The sequence below is a fragment of the Jaculus jaculus genome, chromosome 3 (genome assembly GCF_020740685.1).
Source record: "Jaculus jaculus isolate mJacJac1 chromosome 3, mJacJac1.mat.Y.cur, whole genome shotgun sequence".
NCBI classification, from domain to species: domain Eukaryota; kingdom Metazoa; phylum Chordata; class Mammalia; order Rodentia; family Dipodidae; genus Jaculus; species Jaculus jaculus.
This window is the reverse complement of record NC_059104.1, coordinates 15022287-15049604: the sequence shown is the minus strand read 5'-3', so window position 1 is coordinate 15049604 and position 27318 is coordinate 15022287.

The following is a 27318-nucleotide window of genomic DNA, read 5'->3' as shown; positions in this document are numbered from 1 at the left end:
TGGTTTTGTGCATAAAATAGAATCAATTCAGGTGACAAGTGTGGGTCGTAAGATTATGGATGAGGATGAGGAGCAAGCTGAGCATGCTAAGGAATTAATTAGAAATAATTAATAATTAATAAGGAATCAATTAGGAAATGACAAACTGGTGAAAAGACACTTCTGGGGTAGGATGTAACAAAACTCCATTTAGGTTGGGGTTTTTTGTTTTGTGATTTCTGCTAAAATTAATACAATCTTGACATGCCTGTCTCCATTACAAACTATTGATGACTATCTTGTGTTCATCTTAGCCAAGACACACTCCCAAATGACTCACTGAGACGACATTCTTAAGACCTCAGATAGCAATCCTGAAACTCCATGGATCTCTTGATATCAGAAAATAGGACTTCGTCTCTGAATGCTTTTATGTTTTGCTCATTTTTTTGTGAGTTTTCACTTACTGTCTAGATATTGAAGACAGGTCTACTCCATCAGGCTCTCAATTTAGTAGACCCCAACTTGTACGAGTCTTTCTGTGCTTAGTCACTTACTAAGTATTCACTGTTGCCTCACCTCTTGACTCAGCTTTGACCTGGTAGAACGCTCTCTCAGGACAAGGTATCACAGTGGTGTGACAGCCGCATCAGGCTATCTCAGAGCACTTTCTTGCATGAATTTCTAAAAAGTGTGGAGCAGGTGGACGTTTTGGTATCCTGCCAGGAATTTGGCCAGGAAACTCACCTGAGGCTAGCAGAAGCCAGCCGACGCTCCATGGGATGGTACAGGGTATTAGCTGTAGGGTGCATGCTGAGATTTGAGTGTTTGTGCTCTGCAAGAACAATTTGGACTAAAATGGACCTTTTTGGGATCAATTCATATGAATTCTGAGGATGCATATGCCCAAGTAAGGTGGGGATGTGTTTTATCTCTTTGACCACCTTGAGATGATTCACTAGAAAAATCTTACTCTGCCTTTTTTCTACAATGTGTCCTGGTTTATGTTCAGGTGGATTTTTTTGTTTTGTTTTCATTTTAAAGTATACCAATGACCCTTCACTTGGTTTCGCCAGAGAGCAGTAAAAATTCCCAACGTCGACAAGTCAGAGGCAGCAAAAAGCTGCCTCTTCTTGCACTACTGGAGCTCATTTGGTTTGGATATTGGCATTGTTGATATTTGTTATAGAACACTGTTGGGTAACACTCTCGTTTAATTGCATGTTGTGTTTTCCTCCTCAAATTCAGTGTGTTACTAAGGATGCTGAAAATATTAAGGATTTTGTTCCTTTCTATTTCAGCAGGGGGTCCTCTAAACATGGACTTTGCAGGATGGGACTGTGGGGGTTCTAAATCTTTCTTCTCTCATGCTAGATTCAGGTGCTTAAATTGTCTTCAGTGATGGAATTATATCATGCTGCTATCCGCCCCCCCCCCTAAAAAAAAAAGAGTAGGCCTCCCATATGTTCCTTCAGTGGGCCACATAACTTTGTTTGGGTTTTGGTTGAAAATATTAAGCATTTTTGTACTTATATTCTAGTTGCTGGGATAAAGCACCAGCCCAAAGCAGCTGATGGGAGGAAAGTTTTTATGTTGCTTACAATTTGGATGGAGCATTTCAGAATTACAGTGGAAAACATAGCATGAAGACAGGCTGGGCATCACCTCTGCCTCAGCAGGTGGAAAGCAGAAGCAAGAGGATGATCTGAGTTCTGGCATGGGGGCGCTGGCTGTAACACCCCCCAGTCCTTCCCCAGAAACACACCTTCTCCAGCAAGGACCCCCTCTCAACCTGCTAGAGACCAGGTACTCAGAACACATGAGCTTATGGGAAGATATTTGCCATAAACCACCACTGGCATGTAAAGAGGCATTTTACTGAGTGCCTCAAAAAAAAAAAAAATACTTTGTATTCATTTATTTGAGAGAGAGGGGAGAGAAAGGCAAATAAAAAGAAACATTGGGGGCTGAAGGTATGGATTGGCAGTTAAGGCATTTGCCTGCAAAGCCAAAGAACCCAAGTTTGATTCCCCAGGACCCATGTAAGCCAGATGCACAAGGTGGTATGTATGTCTGGAGTTCGTCTGCAGTGGCTGGAGGTCCTGATGCAGCACCTCATCTCTCTCTCTCTCTCTCTCTCCCCTAAATAAATAAAGTAAAGTAAGTGGGGGGGGTGGGAATTTATACCAATGGCAGCCTAGTGATAAGTGTTAGGTCAGGACAAAATGGAGTCACACCAGGAGGGCAACAGAGACATAAGGAAGCGGATCATCCACATTCCTCAAGGAACCACCCAGCCATTATCTCTTCCTTGCCTAACAGTGCCCCAGGTCTAGGTTTCCTGTACCCTTATCTCTCAGAACACCTGGTCACTGTTCTGGTCTCACACCCTAGCTATTTCCCTTCCTTGCCTTCCCCCAACTGAAAGCTCTATATGGTCCACTATCTGTAATCTCAAAGTTGGCTGTGCTCTGCTCTGGAGACTCAGTCCTGGCAGCTCGTGTTTTTCCTGAATAAGAGCTTCCATCATTGCCTCAGCGTGGTCTCCGTGGTCTTGGTACACTCCTGAACTTTACAATAAGTATCAGAGCTAGGCTTTAGGGAACTCGCTAGAAATTTCAACCAGTTTTCCTAGCCCCATTATGAGATGGGATAAAATAACAGTCATTCTCTCTTCCTAATTTTGAAGCCCCAAACATAGGGTGTACTGTGAAAGCCTCTTTACAATCTGGAACAAGCCTGGTGAAGTTGTTATGTCACAAGTAAAAGGACATGAGTTCAGTTTCCAAGAGCTGTGCAGAATTCCGAGTGTGGCGGCACACCCTGTAACCTAGTGATGGGGAGGTGCAGACAGGAGGAGCTTTGGTGTTGGGTCGATAGCCTAGTTGTTGAGCTGCAGACCACTGAGATACCCTCTGCCAAGGAGCAGGTTGAGAGACTTCCTAAGAATGAGGTCCACAGTTGTCCACTAGTCTCCATGTGCACATGCACACATACATGCACATCCACACACACACACACACACACACATAAATGAACACACACTCAAAAAAACAAGAGAGAGAAATCTCGAATTACAGAAAGAATTTTGATGTGAGCGCCATGCAACATCAAAAGCTCAACTTATATTGCTAGTTGTTGAAAAATATGGTAATATCAGGGTTGGAGAGATGGCTTAGCAGTTAAGGCACTTGCCTGCAAAGCCTAAGGACCAGAGTTCAATTCCCCAGTACCCATGTAAAGCCAGATGCACAAGGTGGCACATGCATCTGGAGTTCATTTTCAGTGGCTAGAGGCCTTAATGTGCCCATTCTCTCTCTCTCTCTCTCTCTCTCTCTCTCTCTCTCTCTCTCTCTCTCTCTCTCTCTCATAGATAAATACAAATATTTTTTTTAAATATTTAGTAATATGTACATACTGATTACCCACAAATTAAAGTGAAATCTCTGCTTTTGTTTTCATTGGGTGAATTTATGTGTCTCTTTATAGAAAAGCTTTCTTTCTTTTCTGGTTTTTTGAGGTGGGGGTCTCACTCTATCCCAGGCTGACCTAGAATTTACATCTTAAAGAATTACATCTTCCTTAGAATGATTTTGAGTAATAAGAAATTATTTTAGAAATACATTCACATTAAGATACAGTGTAATGGCTAAGGATTTGGCTCAGTGGTAGAGCACTTGCCTAGCAAGCATAGTGCCCTGGATTTGATCCCAGCACCCCAAACCACAGCCCACAGCTTAGAATCTCAGTCTTTTACAATGTCCCATACTTTGGCTTCTAAGGGCCTGTCATTGAGTCACCATCTCTCTGAAGTACTTTCCTCCTACACTTTTCTTTGTAACACTCCTCCTTACAAAATTGTATCTAACTTTCCCATCAACTCCCACTGAAGCAGTTGCTTATTGCCCTGTTCTTCTTCACCCTGTGTATTAACAGAAATCATATTACTACTTACCTGCTTGTTTCCCTTCTTCCATTAAAATGTAAATGTCACAAGAGGAAGGACCTTACCTACGACACCCATCCATTTATCCTTGGCATCTTGACCTCTATCCAGTCAATGGCTGGTTATGGAAAAGATTGTAGATTGAATGGGTAAATGTTTATAACTTCAAAGGAGTCTTAATGGCTGGTAATAACATGGCATTGCCTCATATAACTAGATAAATCAGGTCCAAGGACAATTCTATAATAAGAAAATTGTCTGGCTCAGACAATGGAGAACATCTTTTGTAGGCCACAGTTGTACATAGGTTTAGCTAATGTGTGTGTTTCATATCAAAGAGCATTTCAAAATTGCCTGTATTGATCCATCTGTGAATTAGCAAGAACCCAGCCCACAGGGCTGCTAAATGGTTCCTGCTGACATACATACTGAAAGTCAGTCTGAGCTGGTTCTGCATAGAAGTAAGGCTTGTTGCATATAAGCAAAACTCTCCTGCCAAGAAACTCCTCTGCATCTCGATGCAGATCAATAAAAGTACCCAAATGAAACCTGGTTCTAGGCTGTGGTCTCATCTACTGGCTTTCATTAGCTCAGGAGCTGACTTAAGGTGTGATGGAGGGCCTATCCTTCAATAGGAAATATAAATTCAGACTGATGTCAGTTAACGGGAGGACCAATAGGAGGGAACACTGGTGCAGTACATCAACATGAGTTATAAGTTATATTGTTTGTTACTTCCAAAAGAGATTCAAATGCACTGTGAAGGGCACGATTGACTTCTATTTGGAAAAGAGAATGGTTGGTGCTGGGGAGACAGCCAGTAACATGTTTGCCTCACAAGTTTGAGAACCCAAATTCTATCCCTGGTACCCATGGAAAAATGCCAAACATGATGGCACAGCCTATAATCCCAGCATTGATAAGGCTAAGGCAGAAGGATCTGTATAATTGGCTGGCTAGATCATCCAGCCTGATTGGTGACCTCCAGACCAATAACAACCTTTTCTATAAAACATGTGCTAATTACCTGAGGAACAAAGCCAGAGGCTGTCCTCTGGCCACCACGGAGCATACATACACACACATATACCCGTATGCATATGAACACACATACACACAGGTATACAAAAAAAAGATAGTGAATATTTTCTCCTTAACAACATGAAGAGATACAAATACATTTTTCAGCCTCAGGCTTCTGGTTATTACACTATCAATTTTCTAGGTGGCTCTTGGTCCATGTGTGTTTTCCATTTCCAGTTTTTTCCATAATTTATGCTAGAATTTTATCTTTTTCATCTGAGTTTGCAATTTTATGGTGATTTCATTGTGTAACACACACACACACACACACACACACACACACATACAAGCTTGAGTGTCTGCTGCTGGTTTGTTTATTTGTCCATTTTAATCCTGCATCAGTGTGTTTGTATGTTCTGGTTTTGCTTTGTTTTAGCGGGCTTAGAATCAAACCTAGAGCCTTGTGCATTCTAGGCAAAGTTCTCTGCTGCTGACGTTACCCTTTTATTTGTATCATCCATTAACCCCTCAACTCTCTTAAGGCATTTTCAGGGCTGGCCAGTTTTGAAAAGCCACTGGGAGCCTGGGCTTAGTAGAACATCACTCAAGATATTCTTGCTTACTTTTTCAACAGCTCTCATAAATTGCTCTATTTTTTACTAGCCACTAAATGTACTGACAAATCAAGAGAGATTTTTCTCTAGTGGTAGAAGCACTGAGCGGTGGGCTGCTAAGGCAGTGTTTGTTTACATGAGCTCTACCTTTGAAAATGTTTCATTAGAAATGAACCACAAATTAACATGCTTTGGTATTTTGCAGTTAAGTTATTTGCAAATGCATTCAAGATATTAAGGTAAATAGACAAAATAACAAAAAAAAAACAGCAAAGCACTAAATTCTTCTTTTCTAGGTTTTCACTGAAATACCAAAAAGATTGAATTAATTTCAATTTATCTGTTAGTTGTGTGTGTCCTTGGAGCAAGTCCAAATATATAGAGGTTTTTGGCAAGGAAGCATTTTACATAGGCTGCCTCTTTTTGTCCTGAAACAAGTCTGAGGACACTTAAAGAAAAAATTTGTTTCTGTTTTTGCTCTCTTTGATATGACTTTACATTTTCCAAAATGCTCTATGGGAAGTAAATAGGATAATGTGTAAAACCATTACGAAAGCACACGTTTTCCATTTCTAAATTTGGACAATGGTTTATAAAGTTTTAGGCTTGCCTGGCAGATTCATGTTGCTGTCAAGCTGCTGGTGATGAAACACCAGGCGTTTCTAACAGTCTGCCTTGCTCTCCCTCTCATTCTGATGCGCAGGTAGGATAAATACGAAACCTTCCATAATGCTACTGAGATGTAATAACAAAACTTAACTACACCATCATGCTAAAGATAAGAATACTCAATAATTAAGTCTGAATACTTATCACATGCTTACTCTGTACCAGCCACTGTGCTGAGCACTTACACATGTTAACTCCTTTTCTCCTCATAACTATCCTAAAAAGCAGGTAGTTTACAGATAAGAAAGGTGAGTCACAGAGAAATTCACAGACTTGCCCAGGTTTAGGATCCTTAAAAGGCACAATTGAAATTCAAACCCAGCTATCTGCCCCAGAGCCTGTGTGTCTAATTCCTATCTAACACCATTATAGCTATGTTTGATACAGGTTTCTTATTTCTATCCTGTGTGCCTTTGTGCAGATAGAGTATGAAACATGTACTACTTGATACCAAAACGGACTAGTAAACTATTTTTTTTTTTTCAGTTTAAAAGAAATACTGTGTCATCTGTGCAATTTCCTAACTGGAGCACCCATTTCAGTTAGAATCTCATGTACATTTTCCTCAAGAGTAAATAATCCCTACCTAGCAGTGAAAAAGAAACGAAAAAAGAAAAAAAATAAAACAAACATGTTACAACACTTTAAAATAATTCTAGCGGGCTGGATAGATAGCTCAGCAGTTAAGATTCTCGCCTATAAAGCCTAACAATCTGAGTGTGATTTCCCAGGATCCACGTAAAGCCAGATGCTCAAAGTGGCCCATGCATCTGGAGTTCGTCTGCAGCATCTGGAGGTGTGCTACTCCCACTCTCTCCCTCTCTCTCTCTCTCTCTCTCTCCTTGCAAATAAACAAATAAAAATATTGCAAAATATAATAATTCTGGAGATAAGGAGATGGCACAGTGGATAAAAACACTTGCTGCTGAAGCTGGACTATCAGAGTTCTATGACCAGAACCCACACTATAAAGCCAGAAGCTGGGCTGGAGAGATGGCTTAGCAGTTAAGGTGCTTACCTGCAAAGCCTAAGGACCCAGGTTTGACTCCCAGAACCCACGAAAGCCAGGTGCTTAAGGTGATGCATGAGCACAGGCTGTGCGTGCACACAGGGTGACGCATGCATCTGGAGTTCCTTCGTAGTGGCTAAGGTCATGGAGCAACAATTCTCGCTCTCTCTCTCTCTCTCTCTCTCTCTCATAAATAAAAAATAAATACAAAAGCCAGAAGATGCATCGGTTTTTCCATAACCCCAGCATGCTGACACTGAATGCGAGAGAGGGCATGAAGACCAGAGAATCCTATGGATGCTCATGGTGAGCACAGCAAAGAATTACAGAACCAGAATCCAGAGTGAGAAAATCTGCCTCAAATGAGATAGACAGGTGAGGAGCACTGCGAAAGTAGACCTCTGACCTCCACATATGAGCATGGCATGCACATCCCTGCACCCACAGACACACAGGTGATGACAGGTAGATGATAGAGACATGATGGAGCGATAGATAGATAGATAGATAGATAGACAGACAGACAGACAGACAGACAGACAGACAGATAGATAGATAGATAATAGAGACATGATGGAGGGATAGATAGATGATAGATAGATAGATAGATAGATAGATAGATAGATAGATAGATAGAGAGACATGATGGAGAGACAGATTATAGATAGATAATAGAGACATGATGGAGAGATAGATAGATAGATAGATAGATAGATAGATAGATAGATAGATGATAGATGGATGATAGATATAGATAAATAATAATGAAAATTTTTAAATACTAATTCTGTATAATCAGTAATTATACAATTCTTATAGGTCAATATGACTTTGATCTAACTAGTGCCCTGAACTCTGAAAAAAAAAATTACTGACTGAGCAGAACTTTTCCCAAAACCAACAGTGCCTCTCAGCAGTGTGGCTGAACTGTAGAAGGTGAGATGTTGAAACGTCAGAGAAGTATTTTAGCCAAACCTTTACAAGGGCAGGTCTCAGAAAAAACTATTACCATATTTGCTTTAGTAACAGAATAAACTCTTCTTCAATGATTTGGACAATTCTATAGCCAAATAATAGGATATCTTTTTATATTTTCTACAGATATGTCAATTGCATCGGGTTTAAAATATATGATATTCTAAGTGGTTAAATTCCATTATCTCTACTTGGGACATAGTTAAGGTAAAAAGGAATTCATTGTTTCAAGTTTCAATTTAACTGGCTGCCCGTTATTTTCTCTGGCATCCTTATAAACTCAGCATGTCCCAAAAGAACACTTCATTATATTGTCCAAAGCTGTACTATTCCCTTTATCTCAGAGTTATAATACAGGGCCATTACCCACCCATTTGTTCTTTTTTCCCTTCAAACTCCAATATTAAATTGTTGCTATCTGTATGTACACATATATGTGTGTGTGTATATATGTGTGTGTGTGTGTGTGTGTGTGTGTATGCATGTATGTATATTCTTTTCATGGTAGGATCTCACTCTAGCCCAGGCTGACCTGGAATTTACTATGTAGTCTCAGGGTGGCTTCAAACTCACAGTGATCCTCCTGCCTCTGCCTCCTAAGTGCTGGGATTAAAGGCATGTGCCACCACGCCCAGCTCTAATTACATCTTTTAAAAATAAATAACAAATCTGCCGGGCATGGTGGCACATGAAAAACCAAAATAAAAAATAAAAATAACAAATCCATCTAGTTTTCTGCCTCTGTTGACCCCCTCCTTCCTCTTCTCAGTCTGGCCACCGTAATATCTGTGTCCATCACTGCATCTCTCTCCACATCATTGCCACGTGGGCTTCCCAGTCTGAAAACATCCATACAAAACCCTCAATGGCTCTTTAGAATGACCAGTTGTCCCCGTTTGCCCAGGACTATTTCAATTTATATTAAAATCCTACCTCTACAAATGAAGGTGGTTGGTCATTCTCTTAAAGATGGTACTCCAATCTTAGAGTCTGGTTTGTAAGGCTCGGGGCTCTCCTAGTACACTGTAGATCCCTATAAATACGCACAACATGATCAAGAAATTTTGTGACTTGTCAGTTTCCCCCAGCAGGTACGTCCTCTGATCACAGAACCTGTGCCTTAGTACTCGGGGACAAAATAAGAAAAACATCTACTTTCAATAAGTACTTGCAGCATGAGTGGATGGATCGTTCTTTGATATAGTTAATGCACTGTTTATCAATGAATTATTCACATGCTTGCTATGTGGAAAAAGCAGATGTACTAATGAAGCTCAAAAGAAATATCTATCATATTGCTTAGAACTGTTACGTCAATGATGTTGATTCAAAAGGAAATAAAATTTGTTAATACTCTAGCATTCACACAAATACAAAAGAAAGCCTGAATTTATCTTTGTTCATAATTCTTTTTTGCATGTGTGTTATGCACATGTATGTTCATATGTATGTATGTAGGTGTACATACATGTGTGTGCACATGCATGTGGAGGCCAGAAGTCAACACTAGCTGTCTTTCTCAGTCATTCTCTACCTTATTTATTTATACAGGGTCCCTCACTGAGCATGAGTTCACTGATTTGGCTAGGCTAGCTAACCAGTTTTCCCTGAAGGTCTATCTATCCCTGCCTCCTAAGAGCTGGGATTGCAGACACACTCTGCTGTGCCTCATATTACATGAGTGCTGAGGAGTTAAACTTGGGTTCTTGCACACTTGCCCAGTAAGCTTTTTACTAGCTGAGCAATCTCTTATTTGTAACTTTCTTGACTTATTTTCTTCATCCAACTGTATAAGTCAATAATTATCTATTTTTACGGTTACTTCAAGTGCAGAGATATAACTTGTCAATATGTAGAGTTAATGGAAGCGCAGCTATATAGGAGACAAACTGTTGTACGGCACTCAAATAGTTTTTTCTGCCTTCCACATCGTGTTACATACATGTGTTCGCTCAATTCAGAGGCTCAAGATGGAATTAAAGAATAGGAAGCTCAGGCACCGGGAAAACCAGTCCAAAGTGGGGTTGACCAGGAACCTTCCCCTGACTATCACAGAACTGCAGATGTGTCTTCTGCTGTGAACAGAGATGAAGATGTTTAAATGCCAAGATTGTTTTCCACATTACTGTAAATATGTGAGGCTTATATTGTTCAATCTATTGTTTACCTTTTCTCTAGTAGATATATGGTTTTCAGCATCCTTGTGGATTTTAAATCAAAAGCATCAAAACTAAAGTTGAAAAGACACATCTGATATTTGAATTAAACACAGATGTCTGGAAGGTGAGTCAGATTTTGAGGGAACTATCAAACATGGAGTCTTTAAGAAAAAAAGACAGATTAAAAACAGTTTGCAGATTACAATTTTCTCTACTTGGATGTTCCCATGAGCCCCAAGAGAAGAAAACAGCCTAGGAGAATCAAGATGGTAATAGATAAAAGTTGTCTAGCCAGAAAAGGGCATCTCTACACAATAAGTTTAAAGATGAATGAATTTGTGAAACTGTATTAAGTTTCTATATTCATAAAAAGAAATATCATACAAATTTTCTAAAAATTTTCTAAAAGAATAATAATTTTAGAAGACCTGTATGCAAAAGATAAACTTAGGATGAAACTTGAAAATACAGGGATAAAAATATCTAAGAAAAATTTTTAAAAAGGAAGCCAGTATATAAATGTTACATCAGGTAAAATATAATTCCTGATGAAATCATGTGTGCAAAGGGACTAATGGCCCCCTAAGACATTCCTTTTCTAAGCATAAAGAGCTCTGAATGTATGACCTTTTTTGTCAAGAGAGGCTCTGTAGGTGTGACTAAGGGAATGATTCTGGCTTATTGGAGGGACACCAGTGAGATCATAAGTGTCTTCATAAGGTAGAGGCATGAGGACCAGAGATCAAGATCATGAGAGCAGAATCAGAGGGCAAGGTGAGGTGGAATACTCAGTCACCTCATGATTTCCTGGGATTCATACCTGCCAGCTGAAATCAAGTTATAACTGCCTGTTAGGTTGCGAGCAACTTCTATCTAATAAAAAGCCTCTCTCTCTCTCTCTCTCTCTCTCTCTCTCTCTCTCTCTCTCTCTCTCTCTCTGTGTGTGTGTGTGTGTGTGTGTGTGTGTGTGTAATTTATTTATTTATTTTATTGCAGAGGGAAACAGAGAGAGACAATGGGCACATCAGAGTCTCCAGCCACTGCAAATGAACTCCAGGAACATGCACCACTTTGTGCATCTGGCTTTATATAAGTACTGGGGAATCAAACCCAAACCCAGGTTGTTAGTCTTTGCAAGTAGGTAGGTGTCTTAACCACTGAGCAATCTCTCCAGCCTACTTGTTACTTTTTTTAACAACCATTTTTCTGCCTTGAATTTTCCTTATTGTTCTGTCAGTGACTTCTGCTCATATCTTATTTTATTCCTAATTTAATATGCTCTTCTGCTTCTAGTTTTGTAAGACACATTTAATTTTTTTTAATTTTCAAACTATCACCTCTCTCCACTTAGCAGTACATTAGCTAGCTGCATTACCAAATACTGGATTTTTATGTTTCAGTTTAAAATGGTTCATAGTCTTTGTGATTTCCTGTTTGATCAGAATACTGCAAATACATGGGGCTATTCTTTGTTACTTATTTTTTAATTTTAATTTATTTTGGTCAGAAAGCATGGTATTGGAATCTTTTGCAATATACCAGAACTACTTAATGCATTTGGATGTGCTTTTTGTCGTTGAACATTCTGGTGTATTTTAGGACCTCAGGTGTGCTACATGCATTTGCTTCTCTTCTCATCGTTGGGATGGGATGCCTGACAAAGGCAACTTAAACAATTGGAAAGCCCAGTCCATCCTGGTGTGGAATGAAGAATTCCTGAACTTCAGCATGTGTCAGTGACACTGATTTAAAAACCACATAGAGCTTGGCTTTAACTGCAGGCTCATGAGGCCTCTCTCTCCTAAGACACTGTCACTTGCCTACACTGGCTTCAGACATGAGGCTTTCATGCATGGCCATGACGTCACACTACTGTACTGCCTGGAATATCCCTGGGGAAGCTGGTGTCTTTCCTTTAGGTTGGAAAGCCCTTCCCCAACTGCACCACCACCTCCAGGACTTGCCTCCTGCTGTTCATCACCACCGTGTCTTGCTCACTGCCTTCATAATTCTTTCTGAATAATAAATACACACATTTACATATATATGTGTATATATATATATACAATTATGCATGTATATATAATATATGTGTGTGTGAATGTGTGTGTATGACTTTCTTATTCTTTTTTTTTTTCTTCTACCAGAGTTTAAGATACACAAGGACCTTATTACCATATAGATGTTTAACATTTTGCTCACAGAGCAGTAGAGGTCAATAAATAAATCTTATAGGATATTAAATGATATTTACCTGAAGGCTTTACATCTGCATTAGTTACTTTTCCTGTCACTGATGAAATATGTGACAGAAACAACTTCAGGGAGGAAAGATGGATTTTGTTCATGGTTTTAGAAAGCCCAGTTCGTCACAGCCAGGAAAGCATGGTAGCTCAGAGCAGTACGTGTTGTGATGGGCCAAGGTAGTAAAGAATCAGAGAGCCGGGGGGTGCACACCTTTAATCCCAGCACTTGGGAAGCAGACACCTCTAGGAGGATTGCTGTGAGTTGTAGATAATTTACACACATAAAAACACCCTAATCTTTTTTTCCTTTTGAAGTAGGGTCTTGCTCTAGCCCAGGCTGACCTGGAATTCACTATGTAGTTTCAGGGTGGCCTCGAACTCATGGTGATCCTCCTACCTCTGCCTCCCAGGTGCTGGGATTAAAAACGTGTGCCACCATGCCTGGCAGAAACACCGCAATCTTACAGTTTACTACACTTTGCAAGGGAGATGGGCCAGATATCTTGTTGTCTTAACTATATAAACTGTCCTGATTATGTGGCCTCTGGAAAGTCAAGGTTAGACCCCTGTTTGCTGGAATTCCATCCAAGCCCTAGGGAACATTTCATTAGTGGTATGTTTGCTCTCTTGAATATAGATAAAAACGTCAGCCCGGCGTGGTGGCACACGCCTTTTATCCCAGCACTCAGGAGGCAGAGGTATCAGGATTGCTATGAGTTTGAGGCCAACCTGAGATTACATAGTGAATTCCAGGTCAGCCTGGGCTGTCCATGTTTTTAATTGAAATGATCAAAACAATGTCATCCTGTTTATCTTTCCTTCTCTTCTTATGTTAAGAAATACCCTAAATGTGGAAAGGCTGTTTCCCCGTCCCCCTCCACCATAGGGATTTTTTGTTTGATTGCTTACTTATTGATTGGTGGTTTTATCCATGACTCATTGTCAAGTCCACAAAACTTGGACATGTAAATCTCATTTCCAGAAAGCTCAGCCACAAATTAGCCTTGCTTGCCCCCTGGCGGCTATCCTGGTCATTCCTGCAGAAACAATATTTTGACACAGGCCACATTGATGGAGTTGTGTCAAAATGGCCCTAACAGGTTGTGTTTTTAATCACCAAGATCTGACCCTTATTCTTTCACTCTACTTAAAAAAAATTTATTGCTTTCTTGCTTATCAATGTCCAAACTTTTTATCATGGTACTTGGGATTTAATACAGGGCGTCACGCATGCCAGGGCAGCATTCTACAGGTGAGTTAAAGGCCCCAGTTCCTGAATTTTTCATATTTTGTCTACTTTTTTTTACGTACAAAAGGAAAATATTTGAAATGCCTCATATGACAGCCATGCCCTTTAGAAAGGTATTTTTATGTCCTATGAAACTGGAGTAATAAAGGGGGCTTCAAAGATGAAAATCATAACAGATCATAACACAGAAGAAACAATGTAAAACATTACATTACTTCTGTACAGTTTGTAAATATGAATAGGAAAAAATTATGGTCCAAATATTCTTGCAATATTTGTTAGCAGTCTGCTTTCTAACATACAATCAAACGAACTGTTTCTAATTTTGTTTTTTTATTTAAAATTTATTTATTTATTTGACAAAGAGAAACAGGGAGAGAGAGAGAGAATGGGCACACCAGGGCCTCCAGCCACTGCAAATGAACTCCAGATGTGTGTGCCACCTTGTGCATCTGGCTACCGTGGGTGCTGGGGAATGGAACCTGGGTCCTTTGGCTTTCACAGGCAAATGCCTTAACTGCTAAGCCATCCCTCCAGTCCCAAGTGAAACATTTTAAAAACAAATAAAATACAATATGGGAAAGCCCCCCCCCCCCTTTCTCTAAATAAGAAGGATTCTTAGTCAATATCTACAAAGCTTTTCTTTGACACCTTTCCTTCTATGGTTTATATCACAAAATAGTAATTTCCCTTTCATGTTTTAAGTAAAGAAATTGTGTATATTATCTTCTTCCCTGCCCTTGACCTGCTCCATTCTCAGCAAAACAAAAGGCACTCCACTCAGTGAAGACTGCTTTACAGCTCTAGATTCCTTAGTACAGATCATGCCACCCTTCCTGGACTCAGTAGGTGCAGTTAGTCGCTGAATGGAAATGAAACACATGTTCATTCTCAGGTACTGTGATGAGTACAGACAGAAGCTTTGTACCACAATGTCTTGGACATCTCTCTCAAAGAAACAGTTCACTGTACGTCTATCTTTAAACAACTGATCTGTGGGCAGGGCAGGCACGTGAGTAGATACTTTAATCATTTGTCTGCCAGGTGGCTTCTGCCACTTGCCTCCATGAACATCCCGGATGTTGTGGTTGATGTGCCAGGGAAACAGTAGTTGGCAAATGTTTATAGAAATTGAAATGTACATTTATTTAGTTATGCCCATGGCTACCCAGGCCGAAGTTTCATGTAAATCAGGGCATTTGCATTTCGGAGGGGGCCAAGTTTCAAATGTTGTAAAATGCAGCTAGTTAAATCGGAAACTTTCAAAGAAGGGGGATATGGAGTAGGAGAGTATTGGAGGAGAGCTGTCCCTAGCGGGACCCTTTTGGAATTTTATTTCTCAGATTACAATCTGGTTAAGATATAAATCTTAGGCCACCACAATCTGGAAAAGATAGATAAAATGGTTAATGATTATTACAGCTGTGTGTGAGCATGTGTAAAAAACTATTTCCTGTGGCGTTGGAGGCCTGGTTTCATCACATTCTAGCTCCTATATTGTTGGGCAGGGGTCCAATGCAACCATGATTTCTGATGTTTGGTATGTGAGTAATTTTTTTCTCTATTAACTTTTAGATATTTTATTTTGAGAGAGAGAAAGACAGAGAGAAAGAAAGAAAGAAAGAAAGAAAGAAAGAAAGAAAGAAAGAAAGAAAGAAAGAAAGAGGGAGGGAGGGAGGGAGGGAGGGAAGGAAGGACTGACATTGTGTGCTTGCGTCACTGTGATTGGGTACGTGGGACCTGGAAATTTGAACATGGGTCTTTAGGCTTCACAAGCAAACACCTTAATTTCTAAGCTATCTCTCCAACCCAACTTTTAGATATTCTTTTAAATAGGTGATAATTTAGATAACAAATTTAATATTAAGACAAATATATAATATATGTTATATTTTTGGATATGTGTCTATGTCTGATGCATATCTCAATTGTATAAGTCAAGGATATGTGTCTGTGTACATTTTTTCCCAGTGTGAAGTAGTTCATGCTCAAATAGATCATGGCCACAAGATGGGGATACAACATAACGTTTCTTTTACTCGTGCAGATGACAAACAGAAAACTAATAAATAAAATCAGCTTTTAAATCAAGGCATTTCTGTTTCTACACTTATCAGAGATTTATCCTATTTCCTCTTGGGATATATTGGTAACTTTGACCCTCTATGACCTATATGTAGTACCTGAAATATGATATGATATTTTTTCAGGAAAAAATAGGTTGTTATAAAAAAAAATGTTGGCTTTAAAAGATAATTTAAACACTATGGCAACCCACAGTTGATTATTAGTTGTACTCCATTTTCCAGAGTAGATTGGAGTCTCAAGTTCTGAGGGATCCCTGACATGTATGTGTGGAGGTTTCCAATCAGCATTCTCAAAATATTCAACTGAGTTCTTTCAACAGATAGTTTTGCATCTTCCTCTGTTCAGTCTTTCCTTTTCTATTGTTTTCATAAATTTCTCATCATTTATGTTTTTGTTTAATCTAAGAATTTTTTAAAAATATTTTATCTATCTATTTATTGGAGAGAGAAAGACTGGAGAGAGACAGAGACAAAGAGAGAAAGAGAATGAATGGGGAAGCTAACCACTTTAAACAAACTCCAGATGCATGTGCCACCTTGTACATTTGACTTACATGGGTCCTGGGAAATCGAACCTTGGCTTTGCAGACAAGCACCTTAATGGCTGAACCATCTCTCCATCCCAAATCTAAGAATTTTAAACAATATTTAAGCATCTCATCACAAGCATAACAGATTTTTCTTATGGTTGTAAATTTCCAGAAGTAATCATCTAAAATATCATAACCAGTTATGATGCCAATATGTATGTTACATCTATAAAATATCTATATTCAGATAATTATAGATATGCAGTAATGTCTATGTTCATATATATGAGCTCAATATATAAACTTGAGCTTAATTGTTATAAAATGTTAGCTATATCCACAATTTTGACTGATGAATTTATATATCTACAATAACATTAAACTGTGACTTCCCACACAGACATAGTTATAGGTAATTGTGAATAAAGATGTGTGTGTGTGTGTGTGGTTTCTAATAGTCACATATCTTATCACATATAAGTGTATTCACATTACTCAACATCTGACTAACAATAATTGCAGAGGGAAAAGAGAACTAAATGACATGGTATTGAAAAATTACAGAACTAAAGGACTGAGGTTCTTAGATTCAAAGGGGTCACAATATACTAAAACAAGGAAGAAACTCAAGTCTTATTAATGTCCATCACCAGATTTTTCAGAACACCAAGTGCCTTTTATAAAACATCTAAGGGGGACTTCCGGTTAAGATGGTGGCACAGGTACCACGCCAAAGCAGCCTAGGGGGGGAAATGACCAAAAAAACTCAGAAAAATACCCACTTTTACTAAAAAGTGAGGTGTATAGGAAATTGAAATGGCAGCAGAGAAGTAGGAGAGATCCAGAGGATCCAGAACCCGCACAGGCCAGCAAAAGCGACCCAGGCAGGTCCGCTGACTGTGGCAGCACACCAGAAAGCCGCCAGGCTCAGCTTGAGCTGCAGGAAAAGCCAGGTGCGGGAGCTTCCCCTCACACTGGAGCTCTCCGGAACTCAAGAAACATGAAGGGAGAGCGGCTGTGAACAGCAAAGGAGCAGATCACAAGGTAGAAGAACACGTGGAATAGTGAGAGAACTAGAACAGCTGCGGCTCCCTCCCTTCCCCCACCGCCTGTGCCCAGCTCCAGCAAACAGAGCAGCGGTCCTGGGACCCGGCCATGCCAACTTGAGACGACAGCGGGACCCAAGCAGGAGCAGAGTCCAGCAGCAACGTCAGTGGCTCTGGCACCAGCAAGAGTGGCCCCAGCAGTGGCAGATCCAGTAGCAGCAGCTTCAGTGGCAGCAGTGGCAACTCCAGCAGCGGCAGCTTCAGAGGCAGCACTGGCAACTCCAGCAGTGGCAGCTCCAGCAACAGAGGTGAAATACCCAGCAGTGGCATCTTTAGCAGCAGCAACAGATTCAGCAGCAGCAGTAGAGGTTCCAGCAGCAGGGGTGTCAATCTGCAGGCCAACAGTTACCAGGCTCAGTTTGCCCCACAGGAAAATCCAGTACCCAGCTCCAGAAATCAGAACAGAAGCCCAATGACCCAGCCAGCAACTTGACTGAGACCAAAATCATCCAAGGTAATGGTGATTGCACCAAGAAAGGGTCTCACTTGGTCACAAGCTGACTTGGATCCCTCAACAGACCAGAAATCTTAACCTCTTTGTTGATAGAGGATTTGGTTTTTATAGTAACTGCTCTTGCATAAATACTCAGTGCTGTTTTTGATTGAATGTGTACAGTGTTTAGTTAAATTTTAGAATCTACTTGTATTTTATTCCACTCAGCCTACTTGAATACTCCCATAGCAGGGAAACTCAACCCCTAGGAACACCTTTGTAGATACTCTGAGAGTCTTCAGAGCCACACCTACCACTTTAAGTTCCTACCCTGAAGATATATAACATCAAATCAATTGATACAGCTAAGAATACCCAGCTAGCTAGAAAATCCAAGCATTAACTTAATCCAAGATGCAAAAATATATACATTATAACACAAGAAACACTAAAAAGCAAGACAATATAAATCCACCTAAAAGTATTAATGCATCAGAAATGACCTCCAGTGAGAACAAGTTAGAGGAAATGCCTGAGAAAGAGTTCAAAAGGATGATTGTAAATATGTTCAAAGAAGTCAAAGAACAAATCAAAGGAATCAAAGAGGAAATCAAAGAAGATGCAGGACACCAATTTAATGAAATAAAGAAGGCAATGCAAGACATAAATAAGGAAATAGAAATAATAAAGAAAAAACCACTCGGAATTACTAGCAATGAAGAACACAGTTAATGAAATTAAAAAAAAAAAAAAGAAAGAAAAACTCTGTAGAAAATCTCACCAGTAGAATTGATGAAGGAGAGGACAGAATATCTAAGCCAGAAGACCAGGTGGCAGATCTAATGCAGTCCAACAAAGAGAAAGACAAACTTACAGAAAAGTATGAGTAGGAATTTCAAGATATTCGGGACACTATGAAAAGATCAAATATAAGAATTCAGGGCATAGTAGAAGGAGAAGAATTCCACTCCAAAGGCATAGTAGGCATCTTCAACAAAATCACAGAAGAAAATTTCCCCAAATTGGGAAAGAGGTGCCAATAATGATACAGGAAGCCTTTAAATCCCCAGCCAGATAAAACCTGGAAATAACCTCTCCTCACCATATTATAATCAAACTACCAAAAACACAAAGCAAAGAAAAAATATTGAAAGCAAGAGAGAAAAATCAAGTTACCTACAAAGGCAAGCCCATCAGGATTATAGCAGATTATTCAACAAAAACTTTAAAAGCCAGAAGGGCTTAGAGTGATGTATTTCAAGTTCAGAAAGATAACAACTGTCAACCAAGGGTACTTTATCCTGCAAAGCTATCCATTCAAATAGATGGAGAATTAAGGATATTCCATGACAATAGCAGGTTAAAGGAGTATTTGAAGACAAAACCAGCTCTACAGAAAATACTTGAAAGAATCCTCCATGCTGAAGAAAAGGAAAAGCACACATATAAGGAACCTGGAAAAAATAAACAATACTCAAATACTAGTTAACACAAGAGAGCAAAGGTAGAACCAGAACCACAAAAAAAAAAAAAATGGCAAACATAAATACACACCTTCCAATAATATCTCTTAATATCAATGGCCTCAATGCCCCAACCAAATGACGTAGGTTTGCAGACTGGGTTAAAAAGCAAGATCCTACAATTTTTTGTCTCCAAGAAACTCACCTTTCTACAAAGGATAGACATTATCTTAGGGTGAAAGGTTGGAAGACGGTGTTTCAAGCAAATGGGCCTAGAAAACAAGCAGGGGTTGCTATCCTAATATCAGACAGGGTAGACTTTAGTCCGTCGTTAGTCAAGAAAGATAAGGAAGGTCACTTTATATTGATTAAGGGAACACTCCAACAGGAGGACATTACAATCCTAAACATATATGCACCTAACATGGAGGCACCTAAATTCATCAAACAAACACTATTAGAACTAAGGTCATAGATAACACCAAACACAGTGGTGGTGGGTGACTTTTAACATCCCACTGTCATCAATTGACCGGTCATCCTGGGAAAAAATAAACAGAGAGGCATCTGGACTAAATGAGGTCATAGAAGGAATGGACCTAACAGATATATACAGGACATTTCATCCAAATGCTGCAGAATATACATTCTTTTCAGCAGCACATGGAACATTCTCTAAAATAGACCATATATTAGGGCACAAAGCAAATCTCAACAAATTCAGGAAAGTTGAAATAATTCCTTGCATTCTATCTGACCACAATGGAATTAAACTACAAATCAGTAGCAAGAAAGGCTATAGAACATACACAAAATCATGGAAACTAAATAATACACTACTAAATGATGAATGGGTCAATGAAGAAATCAAGAAGGAAATCAAAAAAATTATAGAGTCAGACAATAATGAGAACACAACATATCAAAATCTCTGGGATGCAATGAAGGCAGTGCTAAGAGGTAAATTTATAGCCTTAAGTGCCTATATTAAGAAATTAGAAAGGTCGCAAGTAAACGACCTAATGCTTCGCCTTAAAGCCTTGGAAAAAGAAGAACAAGGCATACCAAAAATCAGTAGTTTGGAAGAAATAATAAAGATTAGGGCAGAAGTTAATGAAATAGAAACAAAAAAAAAATCCAAATAATTAATGAAACAAAGAGTTGGTTCTTTCAAAGGATAAACAAGATTGATAAACCCTTAGCAAAGCTGACCAAAAGAAAGAGAGAAGAAACACAAATTAATAAAATCAGAGGTGAAAAAGGTAAGATCACAACAGATTCCAGAGAAACTCAAAACATCATAGGGACATACTATAAAAGCATATACTCCACAAAGTATGAAAATCTGAAAGAAATGGATGATTTCCTTGATTTATATGACCTATCTAAATTAAATCAAGATGAGATTAATCACTTAAATAGACCTATAACAAGCATGGAGATCCGAACAGTTATCAATAATCTCCCAACTAAAAAAAATCCCAGACCCAGATGGATTCACTGATGAATTTTACCAGACCTTCAAGGAAGAGCTAACGTCTTAAGCTTTTCCAGGAAATAGAAAAGGAAGGAATTCTACCAAACTCCTTTTATGAAGCCAGCATCACCCTGACACCAAAACCAGGCAAAGATAGAACAAGAAAAGAAAATTACATACCAATATGCCTCATGAACATAGATGCAAAAATTCTCAACAAAATATTGGCAAACAGAATACAAAAATATATCAAAAAGATCATTCACCCTGACCAAGTAGGCTTTATCCCAGAGATGCAGGGATGGTTCAATATACGCAAATCTATAAATGTGATACATTATATAACTGGGTTGAAGGACAAAAGTCACATGATCATCTCATTAGACGCAGAGAAAGCATTCGACAAAATCCAACATCCCTTCATGATAAAAGTCCTACAGAGACTGGGAATAGAGGGAACATATCTCAATATAATAAAAGCTATTTATGACAAGCCTACAGCCAACATATTACGAAATGTGGAATAACTGGAAGCTTTTCAACTAAAATCAGGAACAAGAAAAAGGTGTCCACTGACCCCACTTTTATTTAATATAGTTTGGGAAGTCTTAGCCATAGCAATAAGGCAAGAGACACACATAAAAGGGATACAAATTAGAAATGAAGAGATCAAGTTATCATTATTTGCAGATGACATGATTCTATACATAAAGGACCCTAAAGACTCTACTAGCAAACTGTTAGAGCTGATAAAAACCTACAGCCATATAGCAGGATACAAAATAAATGAACAGAAATCAGTAGCCTTCATATATGCTAACAACAAACACACAGAGGATGAAATCAGAGAATCACTGCCATTCACAATTGCATCAAAAATAAATAAATAAATAAAGTACCTTGGAATAAACCTAACCAAGGAAGTAAAGAATCTCTACAATGAGAACTTTAAAACACTCAAGCGAGAAATTGCAGAAGACACTAAAATGTGGAGAAACATCCCTTGTTCCTGGATTGGAAGAATCCATATTGTGAAAATGGCAATCTTACCAAAAGCAATCTACACATTTAATGCAATCCCTATCAAAATTCCAAAGGCCTTCTTTATAGAAATAGAAAAAACAATCCAAAAATTCATTTGGAATCACAAAAAAACCTCAAATATCTAAAATAATACTGAGCAACAAAAATAAGGCTGGTGGTATCACCATACCTGATTTTAACCTATACTACAAAGCCATAGTAACAAAAACAGCATGGTAGTGGCACAAAAACAGACATGTAGATCAATGGAACAGAATAGAGGACCCAGATGTAACTCCAGGTACCTATAGCCACCTGATATTCGATAAAAATGCCAAAAATACTCATTGGAGAAAAGACAGCCTCTTCAGCAAATGGTGTTTGGAAAACTGGATATATATCTGTAGAAGGATGAAAATACATTCTTCTCTCTCTCTATGCACAAGATTTAAGTCCAAATGGATTAAAGACCTTAACATCAGACCTGAAACTCTGAAACTGCTAGAGGAAAAACTAGGGGAAACCCTTCGACATATTGGTCTTGGCAAAGACTTTCTGAATATAACCCTAATTGCTCAGGCAATAAAACCACAGATTAGTCAGTGAGACCTCATGAAATTACAAAGATTTTGCACTATAAAGGACACAGTGAAAAAAGCAAAGAGGCAACCTACAAAATGGGAAAAAATCTTCGCCAGCTATATATCTAATAGAGGATTAATATGTAGGATATACAAAGAACCCAAAAGGTTAAATAATGAGGAATCAAGCAAGCCAATCAAACAATGGGCTATGGAGCTAAATAAAGCATTCTCAAAGGAAGAAATATAAATGGCATATAAGCATCTAAAAAATGTTCTACGTCACTAGTCATCAGGGAAATGCAGATTAAAACTACATTGAGATTCCATCTCACTCCTGTCAGATTGGCTACCATCATGAAAACAAATGTTCATAAATTTTGGCGGGGATGTGGAAAAAGAGGAACCCTTCTACACTGCTGGTGGGAATGCAATCTGGCCCAGCCATTGTGGAAATTAGTGGAGGTTCCTAAAACAGCTAAAGATTGATCTACCATATGACCCAGCTATAGCACTCCTAGGCATATATCCTAAGAACTCATCTCATTTCCTTAGAAGTACGTGCTCAACCATGTTTATTGCTGCTCAATTTATAATAGCTGGAAATAGGAACCAGCCTAGATGTCCCTCAACTGATGAGTGAATAATGAAGATGTGACACATTTATACAATGGAGTTCTACTCAGCGGTAAAGAAAAATGACATTATGAAATTTGCAGAAAAATGGATGGATCTGGAAAGGATTATACTAAGTGAGGTAACCCAGGCCCAGAAAGCCAAGCACCACATGTTCTCCTTCATATATGGATCCTAGCTACAGATGTTTGGGCTTCTGCATGAGAAGGAAAATACTTAGTAGCAGAGGCCAGTAAGTTAACAAGGAGACATAAAGGGAAGAGAAAGGAAGGGAGGAAGGTACTTAATAGGTTGGTATTTTATATATGTAAGTACAATGATTGAGATGGGGAGGTAATATGATGGAGAATGGAATTTCAAAGGGGAAAGTGCGGGGGATGGTAGGGAGGGTATTACCATGGGATATTTTTTATAATCATGGAAAATGTTAATAAAAATTGTGAAAAGAAAAAAAAAAAGAGAATAAACTCTCGAGGCCTTGACCAGAAAAAGAAAACATCTAAAAGTTAACTAAGAAAAATTACTCCTGTACTACACATCAGAATTTAAAATTGGCTTGGACCCCTGCCCAGCAATCCAGAAGCTATAGAATGTAATGAAACCAGGCCTCCAGCATCCTCAGGAAATAGCTTCTATGAATTCCAGACTTATCCCACCAAGAACACCATAAAGGTACAGAGAGAGGAAATTAGAACAAAGTTCATCAGATAAAGAACAACTTCTATATTGGAGAAGTAAAATAAGATTCCACAAGGGAGGTCTGCAGGAAAGAAAGAAATGATGCCTAGCAAGAAGAGTTCTCTTGTGCTGGAGGGATGACTTAGTGGTTAAGGTGTTTGCCTGCAAAGCCAAAGGACCCGGGTTCAATTCCCCAGGACCCATGTTAGCCAGATGCACAAGGGACACATGTGTCTAGAGTTTGTTTGCAGTGGCTGGAAGCCCTGGCAGGCCCATTCTCTCCCCCCACCTTTCTCTGTCAAATAAATAAATAAAAAGAAAAGAAAAGAAAAAGAAGAGTTCTCATGTGCTTATGGAGAGTTTTAAGAAAATAGGGTACCAGGCAAGCATGGCCAACTCAGCAAGCAAAACATTAAAGAAGGTGTCTGTTAAGTAGAGGAAAACAAAAGGATGTGTAAATGAAGAATGGTAATTTCACAGTGTGGCTCACTTGTGAGAAGTGGTGAAAGTCATAGAACGAGCCATGAATATTGACTTAATGCAAAATTATGATACAAGTACTTAAAGATGCAGGTACAAGGTGGGAGAAAACTACATTCTCTTCTACCACATAAGAATCAACAGTTATGTGAAATTTAAAAATGAAGAAATAGCATTATGAGAAATAACAACATGAGACAAACTCCTGAAACAAAAGATAATGATTATACAGCAAAGGGATTAAAATGGACAGGATTGAGAATCTCTGCTTAATCTTATAAAGGTCATTGGAATGATGAGTCCAAATATATATTGCATATTTGTGTATTTAAATAAAATGCTAATTTATCCATGACAAATTAAGGAAGGTATTGAAACAGATCTTTCCTGGTTACAATAAAGGAATTCCAAAAGCAAACATGACTATTTAATGAAGATTTGTTTCCATAATCTGGTTTTATTTGTTTCCATGGATTTTTAGCAAATATTTCTGTACCATCTGAAATGGGCTTGCTAAAGCCCACCATGAAAGCTAGAGGCTTAGAGACATTAGAAAAGTCTCTGCCAAAAGAATTTGAGCATCATAAGGAAGAATTTGGTGGAAAAAAATTTCAAAACTGTAGCAATCTGTCTGTGCAGAACATTCCTCCTTAGGAATACAGAATTATGTAAGGCCTCACAATAATGACAAAAACACTGCTCACTCATTTATATCTCTTTAACATTTTGGTAAGTAATGATTCTATATATCCTGTGAACCATCCTACATAATGCCATTTTTATAAGGAAGAGTTCTCAGTAAAATTTAGGTATATTGTTAGAATGCAGCAATCATTTGCACTTTTACAACATAACAGTATTAAAATTATGACTATGATTACGCTATGTTAATATTTTAACTAAAATATGCATTCCAAAAGGAATTGAGGCTATGTGAGAGTGTAGAAATCATTAATAAGCCAAATAGTTTCCAAAGCTAGTGACCTTCAATTTTAATGAGAGAGAAGACCTCTGGATATAGGTATGTGAGACATATTATTATTTAACTAAGAATTACTTTTACAGAAAGATTTTGCTTCCAGTCATTTATGAATGGCCCTTCCCCACTTCTTATCTTCTTCCTTCCTTCCTTTTATCTCCATGCACAATCAAATGTTAACTCTACCCAGAGATTCTGTTCAATAATAGGGTTCATGCAAACAGCACAACATTGATTATCTCAGTTAATTACTGCTAAGGTTTGGAGGATGGGTGCCCAGAAGGTCTACATGTTGGAAGCGTTGTCCCCAGGGGTGTACCAATGGAAGGTGGAACTTAAAGGAAAGACCTGAGGTCATTGAAAGTATATGTCCTTGAAGATTGTAAAAGATTATAGGACTCTGAGCCCTTGCTCCCTCCATCTCTCTTTCCTTCCCTCCCTGAATTCCCATCCCTCCCCCATTTCCTTCCATCCCTTCCTCCCTTCCTTTCTTCTCTGGTTTGAGGTGTGACTTTTGCAATTACACATACTCCTATCATGACAGACTATCAGTCACTCCCCTTGCCAGAAGCCAAACCTATGGGACTATGAACATTAAACTAAGTAAATCTTTTCATCTTTGTAACTTAACTGCCTTGTATATTTCATTGTAGTAATGACAAGCTGACTAATATAGTGAGTTTAATGACTGGGCTGATAAATCTTGGTTATATCCCTCTTGGGAAAAAGTTATTTACATCTTCAAAATAACTGATATAGCTGAATCACAGTAAGGTAGTTTTCCACTAAACAGAGCCATTTTAAAATGTTTATATTGTTGCAAGAGTTACTACTTTGCCTGAGAGATTGTTGTTTCTAGTCTAATCTTTTAAATTTGGTTTTGTATTAATTCAGTTAATATTAGATGGTCTCTGATCACTTGCCATCGCAAGACCCTCCATAATAGCCTTCCATCTCCCATATTTGGTCTAATAGCCCAGCTCAACCAGCAAGAGCCTCTCCAAAAATGCTCATCAGGGCTATATCTGCCTTCCCATTAATCAATGTCTTCATTAAGGAGTCACTTCAAAACCACTCATGCCTGTGGTTTGTGTTGCAATCATACAATTTAACTCTTACACAAAATAAGAAAACACCCATAGGTAGAAGATACATTTCCTTGAAGAAAAATCTAAATGTTTTGGGAAGATTTGATGAAAGTTGTCTCCAAAACCACATGCAAGAAATGCAAAAACTATATTGGCAAAATGGTGTGAAATTTGGGAAAATAATGAAAGACCTAGGGGCCTAATGAATGCTGGTAACTTAGGGGTCTTTTAGAGTCCACTGCTCTGTTAATACATAGGAATCAGAAGATAAATTATAAATGTGTCTTATACCAGAAAGAAGTGTCAGTCTTCCAAAGTATGATTTTAAAGTATGTAATAAAGTTGGGGCATTTTTCCTAAGGAGTGACACAAAATTAAAAATACATCAATTTTTTGTTTATTTTTATTTATTTGAGAGTGACAGAGAGAAAAGGAGAGAGAGAGAGAGAGAGAGAGAGAGAGAGAGAGAGAGAGAGAGAGAGAGAGAATGGGCATGCTGGAGCTTCCAGCCACTGCAAACAAACTCCAGACACGTGCACCCCCTTGTGTATCTGGCTAACGTGGGTCCTGGGGAATCAAGCCTTGAACCAGGGTCCTTAGGCTTCACAGGTGAGCGTTTAACCGCTAAGCCATCTCTCCAGTCCAAATGCATCATTTTTAAATGCTTAAAGTTTATGTGTGTTCTTTACATTAGGTACTTATATCAGTGACACTTTTTGATTAAGCAATTGTTCATGAAAACATTCTGATTTTAAAATGTCTTCTATAATAATTACATTCTCTTCTGTGGAACCTGTGCTCATTAACAAGTACAAGAGCCTGAATGTTTGTTCATATGTTGAAACCTAATCTCCAGTGTTGTGGGATTCAGCAATAGGCTGTTGTGAG